Source organism: Aegilops tauschii, chromosome 5, assembly GCF_002575655.3.
Source record: "Aegilops tauschii subsp. strangulata cultivar AL8/78 chromosome 5, Aet v6.0, whole genome shotgun sequence".
Lineage (NCBI taxonomy): Eukaryota > Viridiplantae > Streptophyta > Magnoliopsida > Poales > Poaceae > Aegilops > Aegilops tauschii.
The window spans coordinates 172971056-172990462 of NC_053039.3; the positions used below are offsets into that span (position 1 = coordinate 172971056).

General features: G+C 49.0%; 1 long non-coding RNA gene across 2 annotated transcripts; it reads left to right on the forward strand.

Annotated features, from left to right (window-relative positions):
- The first annotated feature begins 15554 nt into the window (after positions 1-15554).
- LOC109751668 (uncharacterized) lies at positions 15555-18819 on the forward strand. Of its 2 annotated transcripts, none has more exons than XR_002230149.4 (3): positions 15555-16032; positions 17029-18146; positions 18441-18819. It is a non-coding gene; the product is annotated as an uncharacterized lncRNA (long non-coding RNA). The 2 variants fall into 2 exon arrangements; XR_005756762.2 differs by lacking the exon at positions 15555-16032 and adding an exon at positions 16052-16955.
- The last annotated feature ends 588 nt before the right edge of the window (positions 18820-19407 follow it).

Consider the following 19407-nt stretch of genomic DNA (forward strand, 5'->3'; position numbering starts at 1 on the left):
TTTTCTTTTTCTTCTTTTTAGAAGGACTAGGTGCATCAATATTATTTCTCTGAGAATCTTGCTCAATTCTCTTAGGGTGGCCTTCAGGATACAAAGGTTCCTGAGTCATTCTACCAATTATAGTAGCCACTCTAACAACATAATCATTTTTCTTACTATTCATTTCATTGAGCAAATCATTTTGAGCCTTAAGTACTTGTTCTACTTGAGTGGTAACCATAGAAGCATGTTTACTAATGAGTTTAAATTCACCTTTAACATTAGCCATATAATCACCCAAGTGTTCAATCATATAAGCATTTTGTTTTAATTGTCTACCAAAATAAGCATTGAAATCTTCCTGCTTAACCATAAAGTTATCAAACTCATCCAAGCATTGGCTAGCAATTTTAGTAGGAGGGATTTTAGCTTTATCATATCAATAGAGAGAATTTACCTTTACTACTTGTGTCGGGTTATCAAGACCATGAGTTTCTTCAATAGGTAATGGATTAAGATCATATGTTTCTTCAACAGGCGGTAAATTAAGACCATGTATTTCTTCAATAGGAGGTAAATTCCTAACATCTTCAGCTTTAATACCCTTTTCTTTCATAGATTTCTTTGCCTCTTGCATATCTTCAGGACTGAGAAATAGAACACCTCTCTTCTTCGGAGTTGGTTTAGGAATAGGCTCAGGAATTGGCTCAGGAGCTGGCTCAGGAAATGTCCAATTATTTTCATTTGTCAACATATTATTCAATAGAATTTCAGCTTCATCCGGTGTTCTTTCCCTGAAAACAGAACCAGCACAACTATCCAGGTAATCTCTGGAAGCATCGGTTAGTCCATTATAAAAGATATCAAGTATTTCATTTTTCTTAAGAGGATGATCAGGCAAAGCATTAAGTAACTTGAGAAGCCTCCCCCAAGCTTGTGGGAGACTCTCTTCTTCAATTTGCATAAAATTATATATTTCCCTTAAAGCAGCTTGTTTCTTGTGAGCAGGGAAATATTTAGCAGAGAAGTAATAAATCATATCCTGGGGACTACGCACACAACCAGGATCAAGAGAATTAAACCATATCTTAGCATCACCCTTTAATGAGAACGGAAATATTTTAAGGATATATAGGTAGTGAGATTTCACATCATTAGTGAACAGGGTGGCTATATCATTTAATTTAGTAAGATGTGCCACAACAGTTTCAGATTCATAGCCATGAAAAGGATCAGATTCAACCAAATTAATTATATCAGGATCAACAGAGAATTCATAATCCTTATCAGTAACACAGATAGGTGAAGTAGCAAAAGCAGGGTCAGGTTTCATTCTATCATTAAGAGATTGCTGCTTCCATTTAGCTAATAACCTCTTGAGTTCATATCTGTCTTTGCAAGCTAAAATAGCTAAAGTAGCTTCTTTATCAAAACCATAACCCTTAGGAATAACAGGCAAGTCTTCATCATCACTTTCATCAATATAATCAGTTTCAATAATTTCTTTCTCTCTAACCCTAGCAATTTGTTCATCAAGAAATTCACCAAGTGGCACAGTAGTATCAAGCATAGAAGTAGTCTCATCATAAGTGTCATGCATAGAAGAAGTGGCATCATCAATAACATGCGACATATCAGAACGAATAGCAGAAGCAGGTTTAGGTGTCACAAGCTTACTCAAAACAGAAGGTGAATCAAGTGCAGAGCTAGATGGCAGTTCCTTACCTCCCCTCATAGTTGAGGGATAAATTGTTGTCTTAGCGTCTTTCAAGTTCTTCATAGTGACCAGCAGATATAAATCCCAAGTGACTCAAAGAATAGAGCTATGCTCCCCCGCAACAGCGCCAGAAAATAGTCTTGATAACCCAGAAGTATAGGGGATCGCATCAGTTTTCGAGGGTAGAGTATTCAACCCAAATTTATTGATTCAACACAAGGGGAGCCAAAGAATATTCTCAAGTATTAGCAGTTGAGTTGTCAATTCAACCACACCTGGAGAACTTAGTATCTGCAGCAAAGTATTTAGTAGCAAAGTAATATGATAGTAGTGGTAACGGTAACAAAAGTAACGGTAGCAAAATTAATATTTTTGGTGTTTTGTAGTGATTGTAACAGTAGCAATGGAAAAGTAAATAAGCGAAGAACAATATGTGAAAAGCTCGTAGGCATTGGATCGGTGATGGAGAATTATGCCGGATGCGGTTCATCATGTAACAATCATAACATAGGGTGACACAGAACTAGCTCCAATTCATCAATGTAATGTAGGCATGTATTCCGAATATAGTCATACGTGCTTATGGAAAAGAACTTGCATGACATCTTTTGTCCTACCCTCCCGTGGCAGCGGGGTCCTAATGGAAACTAAGGGATATTAAGAACTCCTCAAACTATGGTCATCACCGGGAGTGGTCCTGATTATTGTCACTTCGGGGTTGCCGGATCATAACACATAGTAGGTGACTATAGACTTGCAAGATAGGATCAAGAACTCACATATATTCATGAAAACATAATAGGTTCAGATCTGAAATCATGGCACTCGGGCCCTAGTGACAAGCATTAAGCATAGCAAAGTCATAGCAACATCAATCTCAGAACATAGTGGATACTAGGGATCAAACCCTAACAAAACTAACTCAATTACATGATAGATCTCATCCAACCCATCACCGTCCAGCAAGCCTATGATGGAATTACTCACGCACGGCGGTGAGCATCATGAAATTGGTGATGGAGGATGGTTGATGACGATGATGGTGACGAATCCCCCTCTCCGGAGCCCCGAACGGACTCCAAATCAGCCCTCCCGAGAGGTTTTAGGGCTTGGCGGCGGCTCCGTATCGTAAAACGCGATGAATCCTTCTCTCTGATTTTTTCTCCCCGAAAGTGAATATATGGAGTTGGAGTTGAGGTCGGTGGAGCGTCAGGGGGCCCATGAGGTAGGGGGCACGCCCTAGGGGGGGCAGGCGCGCCCTCCACCCTCATGGACAGGGTGTGGGCCCCCTGACGTGGATTTTTTCCGGTATTTTTCTTATTTTCCAAATAGATGTTCCATGGAGTTTCAGGTCATTCCGAGAACTTTTGTTTCTGCACATAAATAACACCATGGAAAGTCTGCTGAAAACAGCGTCAGTCCGGGTTAGTTCCATTCAAATCATGCAAGTTAGAGTCCAAAACAAGGGCAAAAGTATTTGGAAAAGTAGATACGACGGAGACGTATCAGGATGCCTATCTAAGTGGGAGTTCTTAAGTAATATGATTAATTGAACTTAAATTTATCATGAACTTAGTACCTGATAGTATTTTGCATGTCTATGTTTGTTATAGATAGATGGCTTGTGCTGTTGTTCCATTGAATTTTAATGCGTTCCTTGAGAAAGCAAAGTTGAAAGATGATGGTAGCAATTACACGGACTAGGTCCGTAACTTGAGGATTATCCTCATTGCTGCACAGAAGAATTACATCCTGGAAGCTCCGCTAGGTGCCAAACCTACTGCAGGAGCAACACCAGATGTTATGAACGTCTGGCAGAGCAAAGCTGATGACTACTCGATAGTTCAGTGTGCCATGCTTTACGGCTTAGAACCGGGACTTCAACGAAGTTTTGAACGTCATGGAGCATATGAGATGTTCCAGGAGTTGAAGTTAATATTTCAAGAAAATGCCCGGATTGAGAGATATGAAGTCTCCAATAAGTTCTACAGCTGCAAGATGGAGGAGAATAGTTCTGTCAGTGAGCATATACTCAGAATGTCTGGGTGTCGGTGTGGAACGACACCTATGGGATCACAAGAATCCCTACTACGGTTGCCGGGGCACAGGATTAGTAATCAGCACAAGGATCGTTTACCCAGGTTCGGGCCGCGAGGATGCGTAAAACCCTAGTCCTGCTTTGGTGGATGTTTTTCAGAGAGTTCTTGAGCTCTCGAACTAGCTATGGTGGGTGCATGGTTCCAAAGAGCCGAATCCTTCTCCAGTACGCCATGGGCCTCCTTTTATAGTCGAAAGGGGCTGCCACAGTGGCACACAGGAGGTGGAAAGGCGTACAGTGCTGCGAGCTTATCGCTCGTATTACAGGACAAGACGCATTTAATGTGTCGCTGAGGTGTCCCCTAGCTTTATCGGGGATAGGAGCGTTGCCCGTCCCGTCCGTTGCCGCTCCTCCTTGCTTTGACACGCGCCCTGGCCAGCGATGCATGCGGCGCCATGTAGGCAGGCAGGCAGCTGAGGTGGCGCGGTGGTGGAGCCTTCACAAAGATCCGCATGCTGCCACGCAGGCGTGTGCTGAGTTGGCCTGGAAGCTCCATGTTGCCACGCGGGTGCCTGCCCAGCTGGTTGGGCTGGCAGCTGCATGCGAACGGTGGTGGAGATTTGGTTGGTGCGGGCCTGGCCGTGGCCCTGCTGGCGCCCTTGGTGAGGGCCTTGCCGGGTGGCCCGGCAAGGGTCTTGCCGTGGCGCGCTGTCGTCCCCGACAAGGATCTTCCCGGGGGTCTCGTGGCTCTCCTCGGCAAGGATCCTGCCATGGACCGTTGTTTCTTAATCCTCATCTAATCTTGAATATCCCTTGGTCTTGACAAAGATCTGCATGCCACCATGGAGGTGCCTCCCGAGCCCTGGTCCAACGTAGCTTGATGGCGTTGGAGGCTGTGGGCTTAAGGGTGGCTCACTCCAGTGGTGTGGGCGAGCTGTCCCGGCAAGGGTCTTGCCGGGGCCGCTGAGGCTGCCCCCGGCAAGGATCTTGCCGGGGGAACCTGCTTCGCCTCTCTGCTTCTTTGTGTTCTTCGTCTTGGCGTCATCTTGGTCGTCTTGGGCTTCGGTTTTACCTCGGTTCACCTCCCCTGTTCTGCTTGGTGCGGCCGTGGGCGCGGCTCCGACTGCCCATGCACAAGTAAGGGGTACAAAGATGCGCCCCTTCTTTTGTACACCAACAGGAGCCCCCGGGCCTGGGCCACACATAAGCGCGACACGTTGTTGGGCCAGGACCGAAACTATGCGCGGGCAGGCGAGGCGGTTTTTACCGCAGTAAATCTTTTCGCGCACTGCGCTTCCCACGACCCGCGTTGAACGCGCGACGTGGAGGGGTGCGCGTGACGTGGGCGGCATGCGTGGGGCGGTTCCCGCACGCATGCGTCACATCGCAGTAAATGGGCAGCGCGACCCGCACCTTCCCCATAAAAAGGGATAACCGCGAGCGCACTGTTCCTTTACCCTCTGCGCAACCCCAATCTCGGAAGCCTCCGTTCGCCTTCCTCTTCTTCCCTAAGCTTCGCTCTTGTTCGCCGCCGCCGCGTTCCCGCTGCCCTCTGTTCCTCGCCTCCCTCCCCAAGCTGCCATGGCGCCAAAATCCACCAAGGGCAAGGGAGTGGCCAAGGATGCCAGAGGGACGGAGCCGCCGGAGAGTGCGCTGGCGGTGCAGCGGATGCAGTCCGCCTTCTTCCCCTCGACAGTTGATGTGTTCGAGCTTCGGGAGGCCTTCAAGCCCCTGTGGGGGGTGAAGACGGGGGGAGAGAAGTCGGGGTACCCAGCCACGCGCGTCATCCCCGCTAACTGCGCCGAGGCTGCCCCAAATCGGTACCCTTTCTTTGTCGACTATTTCTCCTGCGGGCTTTGTCCTCCCTTCTCCGATTTCTTCAGTGACATCATGCACACCTTTGGCTTTCGCCTCTTGGATTTCACCCCAAATGCCGTGGCGTGCATGGCCCTTTTTGCGCACCTCTGCGAAGGTTTTGCCGGGGTGCACCCCAACACGGCGCTCTTCCGCCATTACTTCTTCCCTCGGATGCAAACGAGAGGCGCCATTTCTGGTTGCATCACCTAGATCCCAAGGTCCAAGGGAGCGTACCCGGATGGCGCCATGAAGGAGAGGTAGGAAGAATGGCGGGGCCGATGGTGCTGGATCGAAGAGAAGGACTCGCCGGCGTTCTGCAAAGTTCGCTGGACGCCGCCGGTCCGCAGAGGCGATTGGAGCGACGTCGATGCCGACGACGAGAAGCTCTCGGCCGCTACCACCAGGATCCTTCGGCTCACCGAGGTCGGACTCACCCTTGAGATGATCGGGGCGGACTTCATCCGCCGCCGGATTGCTCCACTGCACAACAAGGGGAGGCCGGCCTGGCTCTTCACGAACCCCGCTGACATCATGCGGCTTCGCCCCAGCCTTGACCACAATTTCACAGTGATGGGGCATGCCCATTTCTGCCAGCGGCTCTTCCAGCTCGATGTGGGCCATGACGGTGAGGTCGAGCGAACCGGCAAGGTCGCAAGGGCCGCCGCGAAGGCTGCCAAGCACCGAGCCCACGCACATGGAGGAGGAGGAGGACTTGGGCGCCGGTGGCTCCGCGTCGGTGCCAAATATTGGCGGGGAGGGGACTTCTGCTTCCCAGCCCGGGACGGGTAAGTCCCTGGCCTTTTGTCCCTGCTTTTTTTCTTCTTTTTGAATCTTTGATCTTGGCTCTACCCCGCCTTCTTCTTGATATCCAGATCCTCTCTCGACGGACTGGGAGGACCTAGACACCGTCATCGAGGACGTGGCCAAGGACGCCGCGGTGGAGGTCGAGAAGATCACCGCCAAGGAAAACGCCAGTGGTGCTGCGGAGGATGCCGCCGAAGGGCCCGCCGGGGAGCCCGGCAAGGCTACTGCCGAGGAGGCCGGCAAGGAGCCTGCCGGAGAGACCGACAGGGCTGTTGCCGAGGAGGAGGTGGTCGATGACCAGCCTTCCTGCTCTGTCGCCTCTGGCTCCGGCAAGTACCTGAAGGTGAGCGACGATCTCTTCGTTCACCTCCCAGGCGCGTCGAGCACCAGGGCTCCCGTCGAGGGGGAGGTGTTTGACGACGAGATGCTTGCCGCCGCCGGGCTTGAGATCGTTGACGAGCCGAGCGCTGGCGGGGACGGCTCTCAGGAAGAGCAGATACTCCACGCCATGGGCGCAAGCTTCCAGAAGCTCCAGGCGCTCCACCGCGCCCGTCTGGACAAGGCTAAATCCAGGATGGCGGTGGCGGAGAAAGCGGATGCGGACCTCCAGAAGTGTGTCGCCGAGACACAGGACTGGTTCCGCCAGGCTCACGAGGAGCTGAGGACCGCCCAGGGCGAGCTGGCCAAGCGCGACGTGGAGCTCACCATGAAGTTGGCTGACGTCAAGAAGGCCCAAGAGACGGCGACGAACTTGGCCGCCGGCGCTGAAGCCGCTCGGACCCAGCACGAGGCTGCACTGAACTCCCAGGAGGAGGACCTTGCCACGCGCGAGGGGAAGCTTGCCGCCATGCTTCGCGGCAAGGATGAAGAGGTGGGGAAGCTTGTCTTGTAGCGGACCCGTGAAACTGGAGTAGAGGCACAAAGAGGCGCTCGATGCCCAGGCCCTGGATTACGCCAGCAAGGTGAAGGAGCTGGAGGTGGAGCGGGACGAGCTGAAGGAGCAGGCCCTGAAGCTGTCCCAGGAGAAGGACACGCTCAACGGCGCCTTGACGGAGGTGCAGGGCGCGGCCATCAGCAAGGCCGGGGAGCCCTCCGAGGCCAACAAGTCCATCAAGGACCTCACACTGAAGTTGGAGGGCCTCGAGGGGATGCTCACGGAGGCCAAAGCCCGGGAGGGGACCCTGGCCAAGGAGCTAGAGACCGAAAAGCTGCTGCAGAAGAACGAGGCCGCCGAGCATAAGGATTTCAAGGAGGGCGTGAACCGCTGGATCGGCCGCCTCGAGGATGTTGCCGGCAGGATCACCGCGCAGCTGGCTACCATGGGGATGCCAAACGTGAGGTACGCCCCAGAGCGTAGCGGGACCACCAACGCCAAGCTGACCTTGTTCTTCGAGTGTGTTCTCAGGGCCCTGGAGCGGCTTCACGCCAACCGGGCGGCCTCGCTGGCCGACGAGGCCCGGAGGCTTTGCCAGGGCGCCATGACCAAGGTTCTCACCAAGGTGGCATACCGGTACCCCGACCTCGACTTCGACGCCGCGCTGGAGAGCTTGCCGGAGGATACTGACCTCGCGCCGCTCAGGGAGCGCATCAACCCCATCATCAGTCATGTCGGCGGAATTCTGAGGGTGGAGGGCCAGCGCCGGGATTAGGCACCCCGTTTCTTATCGCCGCTGCAGGTTCACAACCAAGACAATTGCTATCTTTAGTTAGAACCGCAACAACAATTTGATGTAATATGGCTCTGCAGCACTTTTAATATTATGCATGTTATTTTCCTGTTCGATTTTCCTTTGTATGTCCACCCTACGTTAACTGGGTAGGTTTGCCGGCGCGTAAACCCAGGGCGGCGTCTTGGGGACGGATCCCCACTGGCCTGCCGGGTGTGCTTGCTGCCGGGCGAACCACCTTACCGCCCTTAGCGTGGCCGCCCGAACTGTCGAGCTTGACTCGAGTCAGAATCGAGAGCGTTGCCAAGTGCGGAAGGCTACCCTGCCACTTTCGACGCGGCCGTTTGAACTGTTGAGCGGACTCAAAACAGAACAAGGGCGTTGCCAATTGCGGGAGGGCCCCTTTGCGTGCAGGTTTTTCATACATAGACAAGATCTCTCAGGACGATAACCTCATATATAAAAGGAAATAACTTAAGGCTCTGAATGACTTAGCTTTTCTATTGTCGCGCCGGCGTCCTTCGCGTCCACAGGGGCGCCCTTTTCTCCTGGTCGTCTCCTTCTTGGGAGCCATGGCGATGAAGAACTGCTAGGCCAACTACTAGACCAGATTCTCACAATTGCGCTACCCTACCTGGCGCGCCAAAGATGTCGGTGTGGAACGACACCTATGGGATCACAAGAATCCCTACTACGGTTGCCGGGGCGCAGGGTTGCGAGAAGAGTAGGATTAGTAATCAGCACAAGGATCGTTTACCCAGGTTTGGGCCGCGAGGATGCGTAAAACCCTAGTCCTGCTTTGGTGGATGTATTTCAGAGAGTTCCTGAGCTCTCGAACTAGCTATGGTGGGTGCGTGGTTCCAAGGAGCCGAATCCTTCTCCAGTACGCCCTGGGCCTCCTTTTATAGTCGAAAGGGGCTGCCACAGTGGCATATAGGAGGTGGAAAGGCGTCCAATGCTGCGAGCTTATCTCTTGTAATACAGGACAAGACGCATTTAATGCGTCGCTGAGGTGTCCCCTAGCTTTATCGGGGACGGGAGCGAGGCCCGTCCCGTCCGTTGCCGCTCCTCCTTGCTTCGACATGCGCCCTGGCCAGTGATGCATGCGGCGCCATGTAGGCAGGCAGGCAGCTGAGGTGGCGCGGTGGTGGAGCCTTCACGAAGATCCGCATGCTGCCACGCAGGCGTGTGCTGAGTTGGCCTGGAAGCTGCGTGTTGCCACGCAGGTGCCTGCCCAACTGGTTGGGCTGGCAGCTGCATGCGAACGGCGGTGGAGATTTGGTTGGTGCAGGCCTGGCCGTGGCCCTGCTGGCGCCCTTGGTGAGGGCCTTGCCGGGTGGCCCGGCAAGGGTCTTGCCGTGGCGCGCTGTCGTCCCCAGCAAGGATCTTGCCGTGGGTCTCGTGGCTCTCCTCGGCAAGGATCCTGCCGCGGACCGTTGTTTCTTAATCCTCATCTGATCTTGAATATCCCTTGGTCTTGACAAAGATCCGCATGCCACCATGGAGGTGCCTCCCGAGCCCTGGCCCAACGTAGCTTGATGGCGTTGGAGGCTGTGGGCTTAAGGGTGGCTCACTCCACTGGTGTGGACGAGCTGTCCCGGCAAGGGTCTTGCCGGGGCCGCTCAGGATGCCCCCGGCAAGGATCTTGGCGGGGGAACCGGCTTCGCCTCTCTGCTTCTTTGTGTTCTTGGTCTTGGCGTCGTCTTGGTCGTCTTGGGCTTCGGTTTTACCTCGGTTCACCTCCCCTGTTCTGCTTGGTGCGGCCGTGGGCGCGGCTCCGACTGCTCGTGCACAAGTAAGGGGTACAAAGATGTGCCCCTTCTTTTGTACACCGACACTGGGTATAACAATCACTTGATTCAACTGGGAGTTAATCTTTCGGATGATAGCGTCATTGACAGAATTCTTCAATCACTGCCACCAAGCTACAAGAGCTTCGTGATGAACTATAACATGCAAGGGATGGATAAGACAATTCCCGAGCTCTTCGCAATGCTAAAGGCTGCGGAGGTAGAAATCAAGAAGGAGCATCAAGTGTTGATGGTCAATAAGACCACCAGTTTCAAGAAAAAGGGCAAAGGGAAGAAGAAGGGGAACTTCAAGAAGAACAGCAAACAAGTTGATGCTCAAGAGAAGAAGCCCAAGTCTGGACCTAAGCCTGAGACTGAGTGCTTCTACTGCAAGCAGACTGGTCACTGGAAGCGGAACTGCCCCAAGTATTTGGCAGATAAGAAGGATGGCAAGGTGAACAAAGGTATATGTGATATACATGTTATTGCTATGAACCTTACCAGAGCTCGCAGTAGCACCTGGGTATTTGATACTGGTTCTGTTGCTAATATTTGCAACTCAAAATAGGGACTACGGATTAAGCAAACACTGGCTAAGGACGAGGTGACAATGCGCGTGGGAAATGGTTCCGAAGTCGATGTGATCGCCGTCGGCACGCTACCTCTACATCTACCTTCGGGATTAGTTTTAGACCTAAATAATTGTTATTTGGTGCCAGCGTTGAGCATGAACATTATATCTGGATCTTGTTTGATGCGAGACGGTTATTCATTTAAATTTGAGAATAATGGTTGTTCTATTTATATGAGTAATATCTTTTATGGTCATGCACCCCTGAAGAGTGGTCTATTTTTGATGAATCTCGATAGTAGTGATACACATATTCATAATGTTGAAGCCAAAAGAAGCAGAGTTGATAATGGTAGTGCAACTTATTTGTGGCACTGCCGTTTGGGTCATATTGGTGTAAAGCGCATGAAGAAACTCCATACTGATGGACTTTTGGAATCACTTGATTATGAATCACTTGGTACTTGCGAACCATGCCTCATGGGCAAGATGACTAAAACGCCGTTCTCCGAAACTATGGAGCGAGCAACTGATTTGTTGGAGATCATACATACTGATGTATGTGGTCCAATGAATGATGAGGCTCGCGGCGGGTATCGTTATTTTCTCACCTTCATAGATGATTTAAGCAGATATGGGTATATCTACTTAATGAAACATAAGTCTGAAACATTTGAAAAGTTCAAAGAATTTCAGAGTGAAGTTGAAAATCATCATAACAAGAAAATAAAGTTTCTACGGAGAATATTTGAGTTACGAGTTTGGTCTACATTTGAAACAATGCGGAATAGTTTCACAACCCACGCCATCCGGAACACCACAGCGTAATGGTGTGTCGGAACGTCATAATCGTACTTTACTAGATATGGTGCGATCTATGATGTCTCTTACTGATTTACCGCTATCGTTTTGGGGTTATGCTTTAGAGACGGCCGCATTCACGTTAAATAGGGCACCATAAAAATCCGTTGAGACGACGCCTTATGAACTGTGGTTTGGCAAGAAACCAAAGTTGTCGTTTCTTAAAGTTTGGGGCTGCGATGCTTATGGGAAAAAACTTCAACCTGATAAGCTCGAACCCAAATCGAAGAAATGTGTCTTCATAGGATACCCAAAGGAAACTGTTGGGTACACCTTCTATCACAGATCTGAAGGCAAGACATTCGTTGCTAAGAATGGATCCTTTCTAGAGAAGGAGTTTCTCTCGAAAGAAATGAGTGGGAGGAAAGTAGAACTTGATGAGGTAACAGTACATGCTCCCTTATTGGAAAATAGTTCATCACAGAAACCGGTTCCTGTGACGTCTACACCAATTAGTGAGGAAGTTAATGATGATGATCATGAAACTTCAGATCAAGTTGTTACTGAACCTCGTAGGTCAACCAGAGTAAGATCCGCACCAAAGTGGTACGGTAATCCTGTTCTGGAGGTTATGTTACTAGACCATGACGAACCTACGAACTATGAAGAAGCGATGGTGAGCCCAAATTCCGCAAAACGGCTTGAGGCCATGAAATGTGAGATGGGATCCATGTATGAGAACAAAGTATGGATTTTGGTTGACTTGCACGATGATCGGAAAGCCATCGAGAATAAATGGATCTTCAAGAAGAAGACTTACGCTGACAGCAATGTTAATGTCTATAAAGCTTGACATGTTGCAAAAGGTTTTCAAATAGTTCAAGGGATTGAATACGATGAGACCTTCTCACCCGTAGCGATGCTTAAGTCTGTCCGAATCATGTTAGCAATTGCTGCATTTTATGATTATGAAATTTGGCAAATGGATGTCAAAACTGCATTCCTAAATGGATTTCTGGAAGAAGAGTTGTATATGATGCAACCGGAAGGTTTTGCCGATCCAAAGGGAGCTAACAAAGTGTGCAAGCTCCAGCGATCCATTTATGGACTGGTGCAAGCCTCTCGGAGTTGGAATAAACGTTTTGATAGTGTGATCAAAGCATATGGTTTTATACAGATTTTTGGAGAAGCCTGTATTTACAAGAAAGTGAGTGGGAGCTCTGTAGCATTTCTGATATTATATGTGGATGACATATTGTTGATTGGAAATGATACAGAATTTCTGGATAGCATAAAAGGATATTTGAATAAGAGTTTTTCAATGAAGGACCTCGGTGAAGCTGCTTATATATTGGGCATCAAGATCTATAGAGATAGATCGAGACACTTAATTGGACTTTCAAAAAGCACATACCTTGACAAAGTTTTGAAGAAGTTCAAAATGGATCATGCAAAAAAGGGTTCTTGCTTGTGTTACAAGGTGTGAAGTTGAGTAAGACTCAATGCCCGACCACTGCAGAAGATAGAGAGAAAATGAAAGATGTTCCCTATGCTTCAGCCATAGGCTCTATCATGTATGCAATGCTGTGTACCAGACTTGATGTGTGCCTTGCTATTAGTTTAGAGGGAGGTACCAAAGTAATCCAGGAGTGGATCACTGGACAGCGGTCAAGAACATCCTGAAATACCTGAAAAGGACTAAGGATATGTTTCTCGTTTATGGAGGTGACAAAGAGCTCGTCGTAAATGGTTACGTCGATGCAAGCTTTGACACTGATCCGAACGATTCTAAATCGCAAACCGGATACGTGTTTTTATTGAATGGTGAAGCTGTCAGTTGGTGTAGTTCTAAACAAAGCGTCGTAGCGGGATCTACATGTGAAGCGGAGTACATAGCTGCTTCGGAAGTAGCAAATGAAGGAGTCTGGATGAAGGAGTTCATATCCGATCTAGGTGTCATACCTAGTGCATCGGGTCCAATGAAAATCTTTTGTGACAATACTGATGCAATTGCTTTGGCAAAGGAATCCAGATTTCACAAGAGAACCAAGCACATCAAGAGACGCTTCAACTCCATCCGGGATCAAGTCCAGATGGGAGACATAGAGATTTGCAAGATACATACGGATCTGAATGTTGCAGACCCGTTGACTAAGCCTCTCCCACGAGCAAAGCATGATCAACACCAAGGCTCCATGGGTGTTAGAATCATTACTGTGTAATCTAGATTATTGACTCTAGTGCAAGTGGGAGACAACCGCCTTATTTGCATCCAGGAAGTCCATTGAACCAAAGGACGCGTAAATTGAAGGAAATATGCCCTAGAGGCAATAATAAAGTTATTATTTATTTCCTTATATCATGATAAATGTTTATTATTCATGCTAGAATTGTATTAACCGGAAACATGATACATGTGTGAATACATAGACAAACAGAGTGTCACTAGTATGCCTCTACTTGACTAGCTCGTTGATCAAAGATGGTTATGTTTCCTAACCATAGACAAAGAGTTGCCATTTGATTAACGAGATCACATCATTAGAAGAATGATGTGATTGACTTGACCCATTCCGTTAGCTTAGCACTTGATCGTTTAGTATGTTGCTATTGCTTTCTTCATGACTTATACATGTTCCTATGACTATGAGATTATGCAACTCCCGTTTACCGGAGGAACACTTTGTGTGCTACCAAATGTCACAACGTAACTGGGTGATTATAAAGGTGCTCTACAGGTGTTTCCGAAGGTACTTGTTGGGTTGGCATATTTCGAGATTAGGATTTGTCACCCCGATTGTCGGAGAGGTATCTCTGGGCCCACTCGGTAATGCACATCACTTAAGCCTTGCAAGCATTGCAACTAATGAGTTAGTTGTGGGATGATGTATTACGGAACGAGTAAAGAGACTTGCCGGTAACGAGATTGAACTAGGTATTGAGATACCAACGATCGAATCTCGGGCAAGTAACATACCGATGACAAAGGGAACAACGTATGTTGTTATGCGGTTTGACTGATAAAGATCTTCGTAGAATATGTGGGAGCCAATATGAGCATCCAGGTTCCGCTATTGGTTATTGACCGGAGACGTGTCTCGGTCATGTCTACATAGTTCTCGAACCCGTAGGGTCCGCACGCTTAAAGTTCGATGACGGTTATATTATGAGTTTATGTGTTTTGATGTACCGAAGGTAGTTCGGAGTCCCGGATGTGATCACGGACATGACGAGGAGTCTCGAAATGGTCGAGACATAAAGATTGATATATTAGACGACTATGTTCGGACACCGGAATGGTTTGGGGAAGTATCGGGCATATACCGGAGTACCGGGGGGTTACCGGAACCCCCCGGGGAGACTAATGGGCCTATTGGGCCCTAGTGGAGAAGAGGAGGGGCGGCCAAGGGGCAGCCGCGCGCCCCCTCCCCCCGGTCCGAATTGGACAAGGAGGTGGGGGGGGCCCATTTCCTTTCCGCCCTCTCTCCTTCCCTCTCCTCTCCTACTCCCACATGGAAGGGGGGAGTCCTACTCCCGGTGGGAGTAGGACTCCTCATGGGGCACGCCTAGGGTGGCCGGCCCCCTCCCCCTCCTCCACTCCTTTATATACGGGGAGGGGGGCACCCCTTGGAGACACAACAATTGATCCCTTGGATCTCTTAGCCGTGTGCGGTGCCCCCCTCCACCATAATCCAACTCGATAATGTCGTAGCGGTGCTTAGGCGAAGCCCTGCGTCGGTAGAACATCATCATCGTCACCACACCGTCGTGCTGACGGTCGGAACTCTCCCTCAAAGCTCGGCTGGATCGGAGTTCGAGGGACGTCATCGAGTTGAACGTGTGCTGAACTCGGAGGTGCCGTGCGTTCGGTACTTGATCGGTCGGATCGTGAAGACGTACGACTACATCAACCGCGTTGTGCTAACGCTTCCATTTTCGGTCTACGAGGGTGCGTGGACACACTCTCCCCTCTCGTTGCTATGCATCACCATGATCTTGCGTGTGTGTAGGATTTTTTTTTGAAATTACTACGTTCCCCAACATAAATGTATTAGTACTACACAATAGCGTCGTCCATCCAACTTAGTGCGGTAACACTACTAGGAAATAGCTTATAGATAGACGCTTATTAGTAGCGCGCTATTTTGACCCACGCTACTGCTAATTACTAGTAGCGCGCCACATTAACACCTCGCTACTTGTAAATATTTACTAGCGCGGATGGCAAACCTGCGCTACTAGTAAGCAAATAGCTACAGCGAGGTGAGATACCCCATGCTACTACTGAGCCTGTCCACCACCGCAACACACCCTCCTCCGGCCGACCCCCACCCTACCAAACTCTCTCTCACGAATCCCTCAAAACAAACTCTCTCTCTCTCGCGCGCGCGCGAACCTCACCCGACCCCTCGGTCGATCTCCTCTCCCCCACGATCTCCTCGCCGCCGCCACCACCCACGACGGCCGGTTCCGGCGAGCTCCGGCCGCGCGCCACACGCCCCCAAGATTCTCAAGCTCCGCCCCTCCGTCCCCTCCGTCCAGATCCGTGCCAAAGGCCTGCACCTTTGCCCGCGGCTAGGGTTTCGGGCGCCTCCCGTGTTCTTGCCGGAATCCACCACAATCGGCGATGGCGATGCCGGAGCTTGCGGGATCCGTCACCGGCGGCAGCTGGGAGCCCTCGGGCGCCGTGTCCTCCACCCCGGCGTCTTGCGGCAGGAGGATCCTGCGCACGCAGACCACGGGCAACCTGGGCGAGTCCATCGTTGCCAACGAGGTCGAGGCTAGCAACCCGCACGTCGCGTACCTATGTATGGCTCCTACTCTTCTTCGCACATTCATCTAATCATCTTCTGGTAATTACTATTACGAAGGCACGAAAGCAGAGCAGAGCAGATCCTCTTCTCTCTTTGTTAATTATACTTACTACTCACTGCTGTTGTATTCTATTAGCACCGAGTCTGCCTCCATATTATATTCTTCATGCTGGAGTATAAGAGTAGTGCTATCTTGCAGCCGGTGATAGTCCATGGATTGACTGTGAATTTATTTCATTAAACAAGCCCATAATTCCCACTCTACCCAGCCACACCACAGAGTAGAGAGAACTACTACCTCTTCTCTTGTCTCACCCATATGCACAAGTAATTTAATAGCATCTCACTTGGGTGCTACTGCTACCTAGGTCGCTTCTTCTACTACTAATCCATCTAATTACTTTTGTGTATTTAAGCATGTGAATAGTTTGGACTGAAACTACAGTTTCAATAAGTTTTTTCGTTGGACTGCTTTTGGATTGGATGAAATAGGCTAATCCCTTAAATTAATTTAGTTTGGTCTGGGTTGTACCTATTATTGGATTGGTTTGGTTTAGTCTGGACAGAGACGCATCAGTCTCAAATGGTTTCAATCCATAGACATGAACCAAATTGTCGAACCAGACCTGCAGCGTGTTGAGCATGTCCATGACGGAAGCAGCCCTGGATGCGTGCATGATGTGCATGATGTGTATTCTACTGTTACCTGTGTAGTGGTACTGTATTTTGTTCTTCCACCACAAGTACAGCACTCCTTTCCTCTTCTCTTTTCTCCCCTCTCCTTTCCTCTTCTCTTTTCTCTCATGGAGACGCCAGAGCGCGCGCCCGCCGCCGGCGAAACCCCATCACCGGCGACCATAGAGAGCAGGGGCAACAGGAAGTCGCGGTGGCTCGCGGCCCTCTCCTAGCCCGATCTTGTCCGTGACGCCCCTCTCGCTCTGCTTTCTTTTGCCTTGCTTTGCTTTCCTGACCAGATGTTCTATGGTGCAGGATTTGCTCACCAGCCTGAAAATGCTGGTCGTGAAGCGGGCGGAGACCGCCAGACGTCCCCACCTCGCCGACCCGTTAGATTTGCGCATGCTGCGTGCTATCGGTATCGCGTGCTGCATCCTCCGTTTCCTCCATCGATGGAAACTGGCACGGAGTATGCAGTAGAATGCTTAAAGTTAGTCGATTGCTGACCTGCTGCTGGTTACTTGCTCGATGCAGTGTGCTCATCTCTTTGTTGTTTGGTAGTAAAACAATCGTCGGTATTCTGAATTTGTGTGCGTCGAATTTTGAGCAAACTTCTGAATTCATAGTGTAGGCCTTTTGAATTCAACTTTGCTGTTTCTTGCTCAGAGTAATTCATTGTTGTTGGATAGTAAATCTACCTGTACTTTCTTGTCAATTCACGTGCCATTGTAGACATCTTATAGGAGGTTCAGCTGTTCTTGCTTTTGTCAGTACTATGAATTTCTACAATCGATACTCTGAAGTCATGCAAAAAATGGACAGATTTGAAGCAAACTTTTGAATCCATAGCATAACTCCTTATTTATTTTTGCTGAATTAGAACTGTAAACTCAGCACGCATATAGAAATGCTACAGCATGCTCAACCAAATGTGTTAGTTATTGTGTCATTGGGCTGACTTTATACAAAAACCTGTTGCAAGTGCATGGAAAATGTGGCACTTGCCATTCCGGAATACTACCCGTTTTCTCTATGATTGAAGTGTCTCTGTCGAATACTTCTAAACTGAACAGCTTCATTCAGAATTCTGACACTTCTTAGTGTAGCATTGTATCTTTATTTTTACATGATCAAACTATCTTCTGTATGCAGTATGCAGCCACACTATGCCGTATATCTTCAGTAGTAAATGTATCATCTTAATAGTGTACTAAAGCTAGATTCTTTTGTAGCTCATTTTTTAGGCTTTCTCCATGGTTAATATAAATTATGCAAAGCAATGTTTACTTTGAGTGTAACTCTAGTGCCATTCTTATTATTCAATGTACATCGACGGTGCTGCTGGACTTGTGCTAGTGAGAGGAGGGGAGAAAGCTAAGAACCTTGGCCTTTAAGTTCTAGCAAGGATCAAAGGGAATGCTGATACAGCTCAGGTAAATCTTACTTGCCTCGTCATTAATCATTGTTGGTGAAACAAATGTCATTTGAGAAATCTCGGTCCATTGGTCTTGTTAATGAAGACTTTTACCAATATTATCCTTTCCCGTGCCTCGAAACTATCAACCTGGACCAAAGAATGATCCTTTTTTTAGGATTCATGGTTATTTTTTCTTGTTATTATGCATTACTATTGATTCATGTGCATGTGCTAAAAAGAAAGAAAATACCCTACTGGATTTGGATGCGGATGCCAACTAACAAATTTTCACTTTCCGACGTGGGCGCAGGGGTGATTGACGTGGACTACTGCGACCTGGTGGGCGTCATGCTCTTCAACCACTTGGAGGTGAACTTCATCATGAAGCCCGGCGATCGCGCCGCACAGATGATCGTCCAGGTCATTGCGACGCCGGAGGTCGCCGAGGTGGAGGACCTCGACGCCACCGTCCGGCGGGAGGGAGTGTTTGGATCCACCGACGTTTGAACTCCGAGCCTTGGTAGATACATCTAGAGAAGTGGTCTAGTTGTTTGCATCTGATGTCAAATGAGATCTCGTGATCTCGAGTTGAGATGTTCAATGTTGTATCCATTAATGCTGCAAGTGCTAAGATGGTTCTATGAACTTAGTTTATGTACACAGGACGTGTCTTGATTTCCATCCATGAATACTGCATCTGACTTTTTTTCTTTTCTTAATTTCTATTTAGTTAGTTGTAGCGTGGGGGGAAATGGGGGGCTACTAGTACTTGGATAGTAGTAGCATAGGTATAACTGGGGCGCTACTAGTACTTAGATAGTAGTAGCGTAGGTGCGGAATAGTGGTAGCGTGGGTGCAACATGCTACTATTAACTTTTTTTAGCTGTAGTGCGGGTTAAAAAACGTGCTATTGCTAAAAGTTAGCTATACCCTCTTACGAGTAGCGCGGGTACCCACGCTACTGGTATGCAAAAAACCTACGCTACTGGTAGCGTTTTTCCTAGTAGTGTAAGGTGGTTTCTCGAAGAAGATGATGGAGAAGCGGAGTCAGCGAAGAGTGAAATAATGGTTGCTTCGTCCGTGCTTTATGATTTGACACCTCACTGCTTTGTGATTTGTGATAGAAAGGACAGGGGAGTAGACTCTGTGCTCTATACTGTACATGCGTCCAAGCACGGGAGAAAGAGGAGAGAGGTTTCATTTTTTATTCCTTCAATCAATCAATTAGGGAGCTTCGGTTTCATCTTTTTAGCTTTGGCAGCACCGCCCACAATGGT